Source organism: Felis catus, chromosome A1, assembly GCF_018350175.1.
Source record: "Felis catus isolate Fca126 chromosome A1, F.catus_Fca126_mat1.0, whole genome shotgun sequence".
Taxonomy (NCBI): Eukaryota; Metazoa; Chordata; class Mammalia; order Carnivora; family Felidae; genus Felis; species Felis catus.
The window spans coordinates 156,347,778-156,360,238 of NC_058368.1; the positions used below are offsets into that span (position 1 = coordinate 156,347,778).

At 38.9% G+C, this 12,461-nt stretch overlaps 2 protein-coding genes across 11 annotated transcripts in view; one reads left to right on the plus strand and one right to left on the minus strand.

Annotated features, from left to right (window-relative positions):
* The window catches only part of KIAA0825 (uncharacterized protein KIAA0825 homolog), a 389,144-nt gene extending 387,830 nt beyond the window's left edge, over positions 1 to 1,314 (minus strand). For 3 of the 8 annotated variants that reach the window (XM_019836952.3, XM_045040124.1, XM_045040122.1), the window contains exon 1: positions 1,179 to 1,309. The gene's annotated coding sequence lies outside the window, so the exon portion shown is untranslated. Of the gene's footprint in view, positions 1 to 714; positions 1,157 to 1,178 lie in introns of those variants that run through there. The other 5 variants (XM_019836968.3, XM_045040125.1, XM_023258417.2 and 2 more) reach the window with 4 other exon arrangements.
* Positions 1,315 to 12,461, plus strand: part of SLF1 (SMC5-SMC6 complex localization factor 1) — an 81,716-nt gene continuing 70,569 nt past the window's right edge. For 2 of the 3 annotated variants that reach the window (XM_045040136.1, XM_045040145.1), the window contains exon 1: positions 6,015 to 6,033. The gene's annotated coding sequence lies outside the window, so the exon portion shown is untranslated. Of the gene's footprint in view, positions 1,450 to 6,014; positions 6,034 to 12,461 lie in introns of those variants that run through there. The other variant, XM_003981155.5, reaches the window with a different exon arrangement.

Consider the following 12,461-nt stretch of genomic DNA (forward strand, 5'->3'; position numbering starts at 1 on the left):
CAAAGTCAAGGGCAAGAATACCAAAAGATCACTGCCTATCTAAAAAGCTAGTTGCTATATTGACACGTGTAATTTCCCATCAATTATTTACAATCCTTTCAAATGGAGAACACAAGTTTAAATAAACATGGTAAAATTGGGACTGAATGAGGATATTATAAAAGTTGGTTGAACTGTGAATCAACAAGGAGATCAGAATATCAATGTGCTCTCCTAAATATGGTTGCATGACTCTCAAAAGGTAAAAAGGAATTTGGCTAATGCATCAGGGGCTTTTTTCTTTAGGGTAATTTCTAGAACTCTTTTTGGAACCGGCTGTTTGGGAATAAAAATCAGCTGCCTTTTAGGGGGAAAAGTAATGATTTAAATAGAAGGTGCTGAGGGCTAACTACTTACCTGAAGAAAGTGCATACATAAAAGTGAAGTAGCCAAGGTTCCCTAAATGACATATTTCAAACCTTCCACTGAGAGAACACCTTTCCTCTCATCATCTCTCCATCGCAAGCAATTTTCTCTTTACAATTATTGTGGGTACCTCAGTCTTCAAAATTCTCCCCAATCCTTCATTACGGAGGAAACTTGGAGCAGAGCAAGCGCCCTTCTGTCTGAAGCTACACCTACTTTCCCCCTCGTGATCACAGGTTTCCTAAAGCTAAAACGTACATCTGCAGTCCAGGAGCTCGTGGTAGTCAGGAAAACAAAGCACCTTCTTACCCAATTCAAACAGCGGCGGGAACGTTTAATTCCGAACATGAACGACTCCCTCATCCCAAACATTTGTAAAAGGTGCAACCCAAGGCAATGGAAACAGCCAGGACAAGGATGGTAAAGTAGCTCTCGAAAATCGAGAGTGACTAAATCCTGCCAATGGGAGAGTAATGACACTCCTTGGATACTGGACGACTCGCTACTACAAATCGCGGTATACATTGTCTTTGGCCTCAGATGGGATTCCGAGGTCGAGTTCCAAGTTGGAGATGGACTGTCCTCGTGGAGAACGGGGTGAGCCGGAATCCCGGGGCCTTTTCCAGCAGCAGCGAGTCAAACGCTTTAGGGCTGGATGCAGACTCCTGGTTCAACCCTCTCCCGCTCACTTCTTGGTCCTGCTAAGATGCTACACCGGGCCCCGACCGGTCGGAACTATCAGCCCCAGGAGGCAACCCAGAAAAATGACTTACCCGTCTCCCACGTCTGACGCACATCTAGCAGAACCTGGCCCACCCGCCAGAACCCAGTCAGGCACCCGCTCGGACCACCCTGACGACGGATCGAGAGCGTCACTGACAACCACCCGGAAATGGTACAATAGCTTCCGGGGCCGCCTAGCGCGCGGCGGGAAATTATTTCCCAGAGCCCGGATTAGTGAGGTAGCGAGTGCTGCAGCGGCAGTCGTCTCCCCTGTCACCACCGCCACCCGAGGGAAGCAGCCCAGACTCTCCGGCAGGGAAGGTAAAGGGCCTCAGCTCGGAAGACACAGTGTACCCTGACTCTCTGGGGTTGTTTCCTCATTGCCCCCGAAGTTTCTGCGGCGCCCGGCTGTGAGATTGGGAAGGGGCTGGGGTTGAGCGCCGGCGGTGCCCGCTTCTCCTGCCTTCCGCAGCCACCATTCGTTCCCACTCGCCCGGCCTCGCTGAGCTCTGCGCCCGCGTTGGTGGGCTGCGGCCGCAGACCCCGCCCCGCTCCGCCCTTGCCGCGGCTGGGACCGCCGCCGAGAGTCTCCGCAGTGCAGGGCTGAGCGGCTTCCCCCGCCTCCTGTTTGCGCAGCTCGGCTGGTCGATCTTCTGCCAGGAAGGCGCTAGGCCACCCGCGTCTCTGGTTTCCATAGAACCGACTGGGACGCCTCTCGCTGAGTCTCTTGGCTGCTTTCCATAATTTAGCGTCAGTGCAGGTGGCTCGGATCCCCCTGGCCCACCTACCAGTGACGGGGAAAGTGGTGCCATTCTTTTTTCCCTGGTAGAATTTTTTAACGTAACCAAATGGTAATGATCATGTATTTGCGGCTACTGTATGCCTTTAAACATACGCACACACTTTTCCTAAAAGAAGGGTGTACGTTCCTGGAGGTTATAATATCTTAGCTGCCTGAGTCTGGGAACAAGACTAATCATTTTCACATTTCCTCCCACTTCCAAAGTGTCTGATTAAATATTGAAAAAATTTTTTTTTGGTTTGTCTCAGATACTTCCTGTCAGGATTTGACCCAGAAATTAGATGGAGCCTGATTTTTGGACGTCACCAGCTCTTTTTTTGACAAATGACTATCCTGTCCCCCTCCCCAATTTTTTTTTTTTCGTTGAGACTTTAGGTATGAACATTTAACTTGAATTTACAGTAGACGTGTGACGACAGAGTGCCTAGTGAACTTTTTGGTTTATGTTAAGTTATGCCTCAGTACCTAGAAGTATCTATTGATATGCAAGGTGTTCTCGTTTTAGGAACTTTTGATAACCTGTATTGCAGGTGTTCAGTACATAAGTTGAATGTTGGGGGTGTATTTTTATGTCTAACTTGATTATATCTGATTTAAAGAGTATTGTTAATTTAAATGAATCAGGATGTTTTAAACACTTGAAGTTATAAATTACTGTGAAGACCATTAGCCTTCAAGTAATGCAGATAAGCCCCTTTTAGATCTGTTTTCTAAGTAACGATTTTTTTTTTTTGCCTGTTGACTTAGGTTCAATTGCATGATGTAATATTTTCTTGCTTCCTTAAAGCAGAAAGCATAGTCATGTGAAACAGTCTTTGAAACAGTTGTTCAATGTGCCTACCTTTCATCAAAATTCATACCTCTTATGACTTCATAATAGTATCCAAAATTTTCATGGAAATTTTTTTTTAACCAATAGTATAGCTTTATTAACTAAAGAGTATTTTTCTTATTAATTATAAGGTAATCTTTTCATTGCTTAAACACTTTTTAAAATGAACAATTGAGTATAGACTGTGAATAATAAAACCTAAAGAAAGTACAGAATCCTCTTTCTCAATAATACAACTATAATGAAATACGTAACTCTTGTAATTGTCCATAAATATGCTAATGAAAAACGTATCCTGCACAATGTATTATGTACTCTTTCTAACCTTCTAAGGACATCTTATTGCTTAAAAGTAAAGTCTCCCTGAAACTTTTTTTAAGTTATTTTTTAGAGGTTTATTGATTTTGAGAGAGTGAGAGCATGAGCAGGGGGCAGGGCAGAGAGAGGGAGAGAGAACCTCAAACAGGCTCCATATTGTCAGTGCAGAGCCAGATGTGGAGCTCCAACTCAAGAACTACGAATCATGATATAAGCTGAAACCAGGAGTTGGACACTTAACCAACTGAGCCACCCAGGCGCCCCAAAATATCCCTGAAACTTTTTTTAATGTTTATTTTTGAGAGAGAGAGAGTGCTTGTGCACAGGTGGGCAAGAAGCAGAGAGGGAGACACAGAATCTGAAGCAGGCTCTCAGCTGTCAGCACAGAGCGCAACATGGGCCAAAGTCAGATGTTTAACGGACTGAGCCACCCAGGTGCGCCTCCCTGAAACTTTTAGGTTGACTTAGTTTTTACTTTCTTTGTATCAAAATTACTTTGAAATAGGCTGTTTCCTTGTTCTTGATGGAGAAAAGCCCATATGAATTAGTCTAGTAATTAATTCATCTAAGATCCATTTTGAAAAGAAAATAATGAAAATTTACTTTTTCGTAATAAAAAAAATGGCACTCTTTAGATTGTTCCTAGAAATGCATTGAAACTTTAGACATTAGTGTTATTTTTTTAATTATGTTTAAATATTTTCAGTAATACTGTTCATTTAAATATCTCCTCACCCTCATAGTAGATTCCTTTTCCTGCGGTATATTTTTCTCTTGTACTAGCTAAAAATAGGTTAATTTGTAAAATTATAATGTGGTTAAAAGTATTAGGCTAAATTCTGAAATTTAAGTTCGTGGTATTGTAGAAAAGGCGTTTAGAAACAGAAACAGGCAGATCTTTGAACCAAACCTTGGTTTCACCATTTTGCTAGCTGTGTACCCTTGAGCTAGTTTCTTAATCGCTAAGATTCTCTAGTATCCTCATCCGCATAAGAAGGGTAAACAGCACTTAAATTGTCAATAAGGGAAGGAACTAACATGTAGTATACAGACTATAGTTAGGTCCTCATTAAGAGTGAACTCTTGCTTGTTTAACTTTATATCTTATGCTTCTACTAAGTAATTAATACAAAGTTCCTAGTGTACTTAAAGCAGGTTTGACTTTATCCCCCATAGCTAGCCAACATAGACGGTCTATCCATTCTTTTTTCCCTGAACATGGCCCCTCTTGTCCATCTTGTTTCCTTAAGGGTGGCTTTATCCATAAAAGTAGCATCTCCAGTGCACTTGTTCCTTGTATGGTACTGGATACATGGAATATCTCCATAAGTCCTCTTAGCCTGCCATTTCTTCCTCACCAGAGTCATTCTGCTGCAACTTCACTTGCTCCCTCTTCTGCTAAATTTACCATCAAAAAGACTGAGTGTGACTGCTCCTTTCCCAAGTAATGCCATTGGAATAACAGCATACCTTAGGTCTCACCACTGGAGACCTATACACACTGGAGTCAAATACACACAAGCACACATATTTTGTATCTTTAAAGGAAGAGGCAGGAATGGACACTACATCTTTAAGAAAAAAATTCCAAAGGCCAGCTGCATGAAATTAAAAAAGGCCTAATTTGGCTCTTAGGCCAAGAGGGTACAGAATTCCTAAATTTCACTTGATGTTACTGCATTCAGAGCCAAACAGTAATCTACTCACTCAGTATGAATACAGTGATTTGTATATACCTTTTGTGATACTGGTTAAAACAGAGATCCAACCCTTTGACCCTTTTTCACTTATTTGCTTTCCCTGTTAAACGCTTTAGGTAGGGGGGCGCCTGGGTGGCGCAGTCGGTTAGGCGTCCGACTTCAGCCAGGTCACGATCTCGCGGTCCGTGAGTTCGAGCCCCGCGTCAGGCTCTGGGCTGATGGCTCAGAGCCTGGAGCCTGTTTCCGATTCTGTGTCTCCCTCTCTCTCTGCCCCTCCCCCGTTCATGCTCTGTCTCTCTCTGTCCCAGAAAAAAATAAATAAACGTTGAAAAAAAAAAAAAACACTTTAGGTAGGAGAAACCATGAAAATCTTAAAACTCTTGACAAAGCAGCAATATTGATTGTATTTAAGACTTGGTATATCCTTTCCAGAAAAGGGAAGTTTAGAAGTGATTTTCTTTAGTAGATTTAAAATCAAAAGAGAGGTAGGTTTAAAATCAAAATAGTTCGCTAGAATAACATTAAGAAACTTTAGTTTTCAGTTTTCAGTTACTTACTGGTTGCCTTGAAAGGATGAAGAATATTCACTGGCATGGAAAAATGAACATGATAATATTTTAAATAAAACTTAAAATACAGAACTATATCATCTCAGTTTTGTTTATATATATATGTTATTTTTTCACATACATAAACTTTTAAGTAAATCCTTTATCTTAATTATTAGCATACAACTTAAAGGATGCATTATGGTTGATCATAAAATCAATGTAATCAGAGGATCAGACGTTTATGCTTATTTTCCTACCACAAACTTTGTTGAGCATCCCTGCCCATTTTTTTGCAGCACTTTATTCTTTGACTCAGTGGTTTACACCCTGGTTTTTTATCCTCCCTCCTGAACCAGACCTTTGCATTCAACTGTATTCCTGCCTCTACTTCTCCCTGACTTCTCTTTTCTATACACTCGGTCATATTCTTCAGTTATGTTCTAGCTATGTGTCATTGTAAAGAATTCATAGACCCTAAAAAGCTAGTACATAATAAAATGTTCTTAATTATGATGAGTGCTATAGGTTTATTTGCATTTCCAACCAACACCAACTGCACAGGAATTTCAGGCATCAGGGATAGGCCCATGTGGGAGATATTTTGGGAAAGTCCACACCACAGAGACAGTTGCTTTCTCTGCATAAATGCCAGCTCTGTTCACAATCATTATCTGCTTAGTTGTGTGTATTATATGGTTCAAGGTAAGTAACTATTTTTTTAAATACTTACTATGTTTAAAAAAATTATTACAAAAGTATTTTCTTGTAACTAAGAATCTAGTGTGTAATTTTTCACTTTTTGACGGTAAAGATAAAACCTTTAACTTTAAATAAATGCTCTCTGTTTTCTCTTCTTTTTGTTGTGTTAGGATAGTAGCTTCTGTGTGAATGCTTGAAGGACCACTCCCTACAAGTTCTAGAAAAAGCTATCATTTCCTTAGAAATACCAATGATAGAATTATATTGCAGCATGTTTACTTACTTCCTTGCGCTGGAAGACATCTGGCAGTTAGCCCTTGATCCTCCGTACCCCAGAACATATCACCCACATAATAAAACTTGACCCTTCTTATAAGGACTTTGAATTATTTGAGTCATTAGTAGTTATTAAACCAGTATTATATAATCCTCTCTTCGGGCTTATTGGCATATCAGGCTGTTGTTTCTTGTTTTCTTAATCCTGCAGGGTCATAGGAAGAATCATTAAACCACTGATTTAATAAATATAAATAACACTACTCATGTATCTATAAATGTCTTTTTCTATGTATACAAATATCAATTTTTTCATGTATCTGTATGAATTATATCAGTGATCCAGCCCATAAGTTTGTCATAGGATTATAGTATTAAAAAGCATTGCTAAATCTATTGTAAACTGTTACTTAAACTAGAACACTTGCTAATAGGATGCTACTCGATTAGGTTAATGGAATTTATTTTTATTTTTTTTTAATGTTTGTTTATTTTCAGAGAGAGAGAGAGAAGGAGGGAAGGGGGGAGAGAGAAAGAGAGGGGAGAGAGAATTCCAAGCAGGCTCTGTGTTGTCAGTGTGGAGCCTGATGCGGGGCTGGAACTAACAAACCCCATGAGACCATGACCTGAGCCAAAATTGAGTCTGGATGCTCCATCGACTGAGCCACCCTGGTGCCCCCGGAATTTGTTTTTAAAAAATTGTGCTAGTTAGTTTGTGCCATCACTAGGATTCACACTTCTGTGAAAGTTTAGCTAATAGCCCAGTTTTTCTGATAAACTTGTAAATAAGTGCCCTGTATTTTTATTTGTTTTTTAACATTAGTATTTGCATAATGTTTGAATCAGGACATGCTGTTATTTCACACTTCCCTTCTTCTTGTTTAGTTTCAGTTTCATTTTTAATTGTTTTTCGGAGGAAAGAAATTGCTTTAAAAGAGCTTTCCTGATTTCTATTAAGTAGTTGGCCCTGTTTTCATTTTACTGTGGACTCTTGCTGTGATAGAAAATGCTGTTAAATATACAAAATGGATGTATTTATTCCACTGCAAACAAAGTATGATTTAAGATGAAAAGTTTGCATGATGCACATCCAAGTCATTTAATAATTTATACATCAAAATATGCGAAAATGCCAATAATCATAAACATTCCGGGGCCCCTGGGTGACTCCGTCAGTAGAGCACTGGACTCTTGATTTTGGCCCTGGTGATGATCTCATGGTTGTGGCATGGAGCCGAGCGTCTGGCTCCATGCGGAGTGTGGAGCTTGCTTGGGATTCTCTCTCTCTTCTCTGCCCTTCTCCCAAACTTGCATGCTGTCTCTTTCTCTAAATAAACATTAAAAAAATAATAATAAACATTCCAATTATAGAATAGCTGTTAATTAACTTGATCGAAAAAAGGAATATAGTATTTTTTCCCCCTTGTAGTTCTATATAACATCTAGTTCTCAGGAAGCAGAAGAATAAAATTTAAAGGACAATCTTTAAATAGAACATTCTGGATAATAATGTTACAGTGATTTTGTATTCATTGCTTTCTGTATGTATATTCTGATTATTTAACAGTCTATATATGTCAATATTTTAGAAAAGCCAGATGAGCAAAATTTTAGGTTTTTAAAGCTAATCAGCCTCTCTTTTGGCAACATTTCTTCGAATAGCCTACTAAATAGCTTTTTGAATATTTAAAATACATAAACAAAATAAATGTAGTAGGTAATATAAATATGACTAAAACACTTGTGTTCCTCTGATAAAAGTGGCTCTCAAGAAATATAAAAAGTTAGATTGCTTTTCCACTAGAATACCGAGATGATCTTCACCAGTATTTTGAATCTCACTTACCTAATATTTGTTAAAGGACCTACCATTTTCTTTTTGTTTGTTTTAATTCTTTTTTATTATTCTTTGGGGGGGCACCTGAGTGGTTCAGTTGGTTAAGCATCTGACTTTGGCTCACGTCATGCTCTCTTGGTCCATGAGTTAGAGCCCTGTGCCTGGCTCTGCCCTCACAGCTCAGAACCTGGAGCCTGCTTGGGATTTTGTGTCTCCCTCTGTGCCCTTCCCCTGCTCTTTCTCTCTCTCTGTTTCTAAAATAAACATTAAAAAAAAAAAGAAAATATCAAGATGATCTTCACTGGTGTGTTGAATTTCACTTACCTAGTATTTCTTTTTTTTTTTTTAGTTTTTTTTTTTTTTTAACATCTATTTATTTTTGAGAGACAGAGAGAGAGACCACAAGCAGGGGAGGAGCAGAGAGAGAGGGAGGTGCAGAATCCAAACCAGGCTCCAGGCTTCAAGCTGCCAGCACAGAGCTCAACGCGGGGCTCGAACTCACGGATCGTGAGATCATGACCTGAGCTGAAGTTGGCCACTCAACCAACTGAGCCACCCGGACACCCCACTTACCTAGTATTTCTTAAAGGACCTACCATTTTCTTTTTTGCTTGTTTTTTTAATTGTTTTTTTAATTGTTTTTTAATATTTTATTTAAATTTCAGTTAACACAGTGTAATATTGGTTTCAGGTGTACAGTATAATGATTTAGCACTTCCTTACAACACCTGATGTTCATCACAAGTGCGCTCCTTATTCCCTATCACCTATTTAATCCATCCCCCACCCCTTTCCCCTGTGGTAACCATCATTTTGTTCTGTATAGTTAAGAGTCTGTTTTTTGGTATGCCTCCTTCTCTCTCTCTCTCTCTCTCTCTTTTTTTTTTTTTTTTTACTTTGCTCATTTTTGTTTCTTAAATTACATCGATGAGTGAAATCATATGATATTTGTTGGTCTCTGACTTATTTCACTTAGCATAGTACTCTCTAGCTCCACCTATGTCGTTGCAAATGGCAAGATTTCATTCTTTTTTACGGCCGAGTAATATTCCATTGTATGTATACCACATCTTTATCCATTCATCAGTCTGTGTACACTTGGGCTGTTTCCATAATTTGGCTATTATATACAATGCTGCTATAAACATTGGGGTACATTTATCCCCCCCAAAAATTAGTATATATATTTTTTTATTCTTCAGGTAAATATCTACTATTGCAATTGCTGGATCATAGGGTAGGTCTATTTTTTACTTTTTGAGGAACCTCTATACTGTTGTCCAGAGTGACTGCACCAGTTTGCATTCTCACCAACAGTGCAAGAGGGTTCTGCTTTCTCGACATCCTCACCAACAGCTGTTGTTTCTCATATTGTTGATTTTAGCCATTCTGTCCCGTGTGAGGTGATATAGTTTTGATTTGTATTTCCTTAATGATCAGTGATGTTGAGCCTCTTTTCATGTGTCTCTTGGCCATCTGGATGTGTTCTTTAGGAAAATGTCTATCATGTCTTCTGCCCATTTTCTAATTAGATTATTTGGGTTTTTTTGCATGTTGAGTTCTATAAATTCTTTATATATTTTGGATACTAACCGTTTATCAGATATTTCATTTGCAAATGTCTTCTCCCGTTCCTAAATTGCCTTAGTTTTATTGATTGTTTACTTTTCTGTGCAGAAGCTTATTTTGATGAAGTCCCAATATTTTATTTTTGCTTTTGTCCCTTGCCTCGGGAGACCTATCTAGAAAAAGGTTACTGCCTCTCTTCTCCTCTAGGGTGTTTATAGTTTCAGGTCTCACATTTAGGTCTTTCATCCATGCTGAATTTATTTTTGTGTCCTGTGTCAGAAAATGTTCTGGTTTCATTCTTTTGCATGTTGCTGTCCAGTTTTCCCAGCATCATTTGTTGAAGTGACCATCTTTTTCCCATTGGATATTCTTTCCTGGTTTGTCAGAGATTAGTTGACCATATATTTGTTGATTCATTTCTGACTTTCTAGTCTGTTCCATTGATGTGTCTATTTTTGTGCCAGTACTATACTGTTTTGATCACTACAGCTTTGTAATATAACTTAAGTCGGGAACTGTGAAGCCTCCAGCTTTGCTTCCTTTTTCAAGGAGGACCTATCATTTTTTAAAGGAAATTTGCCTGAAGGATTTATTTATATCCATAGAATTAATAGAAGCAGCATTTCTCCCTACTTGTGGTCATATGCCTTGTAATACACTTGTGGCTTTATTCTACATGTGTTAATGTGTTCTGCATCAAACTGAGTCATTGTTTCAAGCAGCAGAGCATATTCTTTGTAAAGTTTTTATATATTACCAGTCTATATAAGTGGATATTATCACTCAGCAGCTATGTCATATATCCCATAAACATGGTTAAAGAGATTTATAAGGAGGTCCTTCTGCAAGAAGCCACTTATAATTTACTTAGTGTTGGTTGTATTTTCATGAGTGGTTTTTCATATGATAACAAGCCCTGTTTTGTGCATTTTACAATTTTGTACCAGAACCTTTTAAGTTTAAAAAAAATGTTTCATTGAGGAACCTTATCCTTAGAGACACGTTCTTTATGTTAAGTATCTTGATTTTTAGGATTTAAAAATTTTTTTTTTAACGTTTATTTATTTTTGGGACAGAGAGAGACAGAGCATGAACGGGGGAGGGGCAGAGAGAGAGGGAGACACAGAATCGGAAACAGGCTCCAGGCTCTGAGCCATCAGCCCAGAGCCTGACGCGGGGCTCAAACTCACGGACCGCGAGATCGTGACCTGGCTGAAGTCGGACGCTTAACCGACTGCGCCACCCAGGCGCCCCGATTTTTAGGATTTTAAAGGGTTAATGCATTACATCCCTTTCCCTCTTTTGGAACCACTAGAGAAATAAGAAAATTCATTATTTTGGGGCCAAAATACCAGCTTTTTTACTGATTAAAAATTGGTTTGGAAGAGTTAGCTTTGTGTAACTCAAGTGTGCTTCTTAATACATAATCTCAGAATTCATTTACCCACCACACTGCAGGATTACTACTGGCAGTTTCTTGGGACATGTCAGAAAGCATTAATAGGAACTTGTCTTTGCAAGAGGATGGTCCAGCAAAGCATACATATCCAGTTAGTTCTCTCAGGTAACTTCTCCTCCCAAAGCAAGGAGTGATGAAGGGTAGAGAGAAACCAGGCTTATTTCCAGCTGAAGTTCTTCCTCTTAGAAACCTTAAGCAAAGAAAATGAAGCTTCACTCATAACCCTGAATAGTGCTTTTAATTGTTCACAGTGAGACTTTCTTTCAGGTTTTACTCAAGAATGAATCTCAACTTTTACTTAAATACATATATGTATGTATAGTTCATATATATTTAGTATCTATATATGTTTGGTCTTTGACAGTAGACTTTCTATAAAGAACACTTGTGTTTATACTCGTCTTGTTCTATGTAACACTTGTCACCAGCTGTCTGTTACTATTCCCGGCCTCAAACAGGTATAATTTTTTAGTTTCCTTTTAATTGTCTTTAAAGGGTCAGCTGCTTTTGCTCTACGGCATTAATTAAACACTAATTTAGAGCCATAGTGACATAATTGTTAGAGAAATGAAAAATTACCAATTTCTCTAGTCCCTGCTTTCTTCATCTATAAAGAGAAAGTAGATTTTCTATATGATACTATCTAGTTCTGAAGTTCCGATGTCATGTAAACAAACAAAATTCTGTATTCTAATTAAAAATACTGTGAGGGCGCCTGAGTGTCTCAGCAGGTAAAGCATCTGACTCTTGATCTCAGCTAAGGTCTCAGAGTTTCTGAGTTCAAGCCCCACGTTGGTCTCAGTGCTGGCAGCACGGAGCCTGCCTGGGATCCTCTCTCTCCCTGACCCTTCCCTGCTTGTTCTCTCTCTCTCTCTCTCTCTCTCTCAAAATAAGTAAATTAACTTTTTTAAAAAAACATTTAAATAAAAATACAGTGAGGTGGTAATCTTTTTTGCTTAATAAATGTGCCTCTTCAAAAACAAAATGTTTTATGAATAACATTTAAATGTAGATTAAGGTTCCTATTAAAATAAATTTGAGGGGCGCCTGAGTGGCTCAGTTGGTTAAGCGTCCGACTTCGGCCCAGGTCATGACCTCACAGTTGGTGACTTCGAGCCCCACATCGGGCTCTGTGCTGATGGCTCAGAGCCTGGAGCCTGCTTCAGATTCTGTGTCTCCCTCTCTCTCTGCCCCTCCCCTGCTCTGTCTCTCTCTCTCTCAAAAATAAATAAACATAAAAAAAAATAAAATAAACTTGAAAACTGATTTTTTTTTTCAGTTTATTTTGTA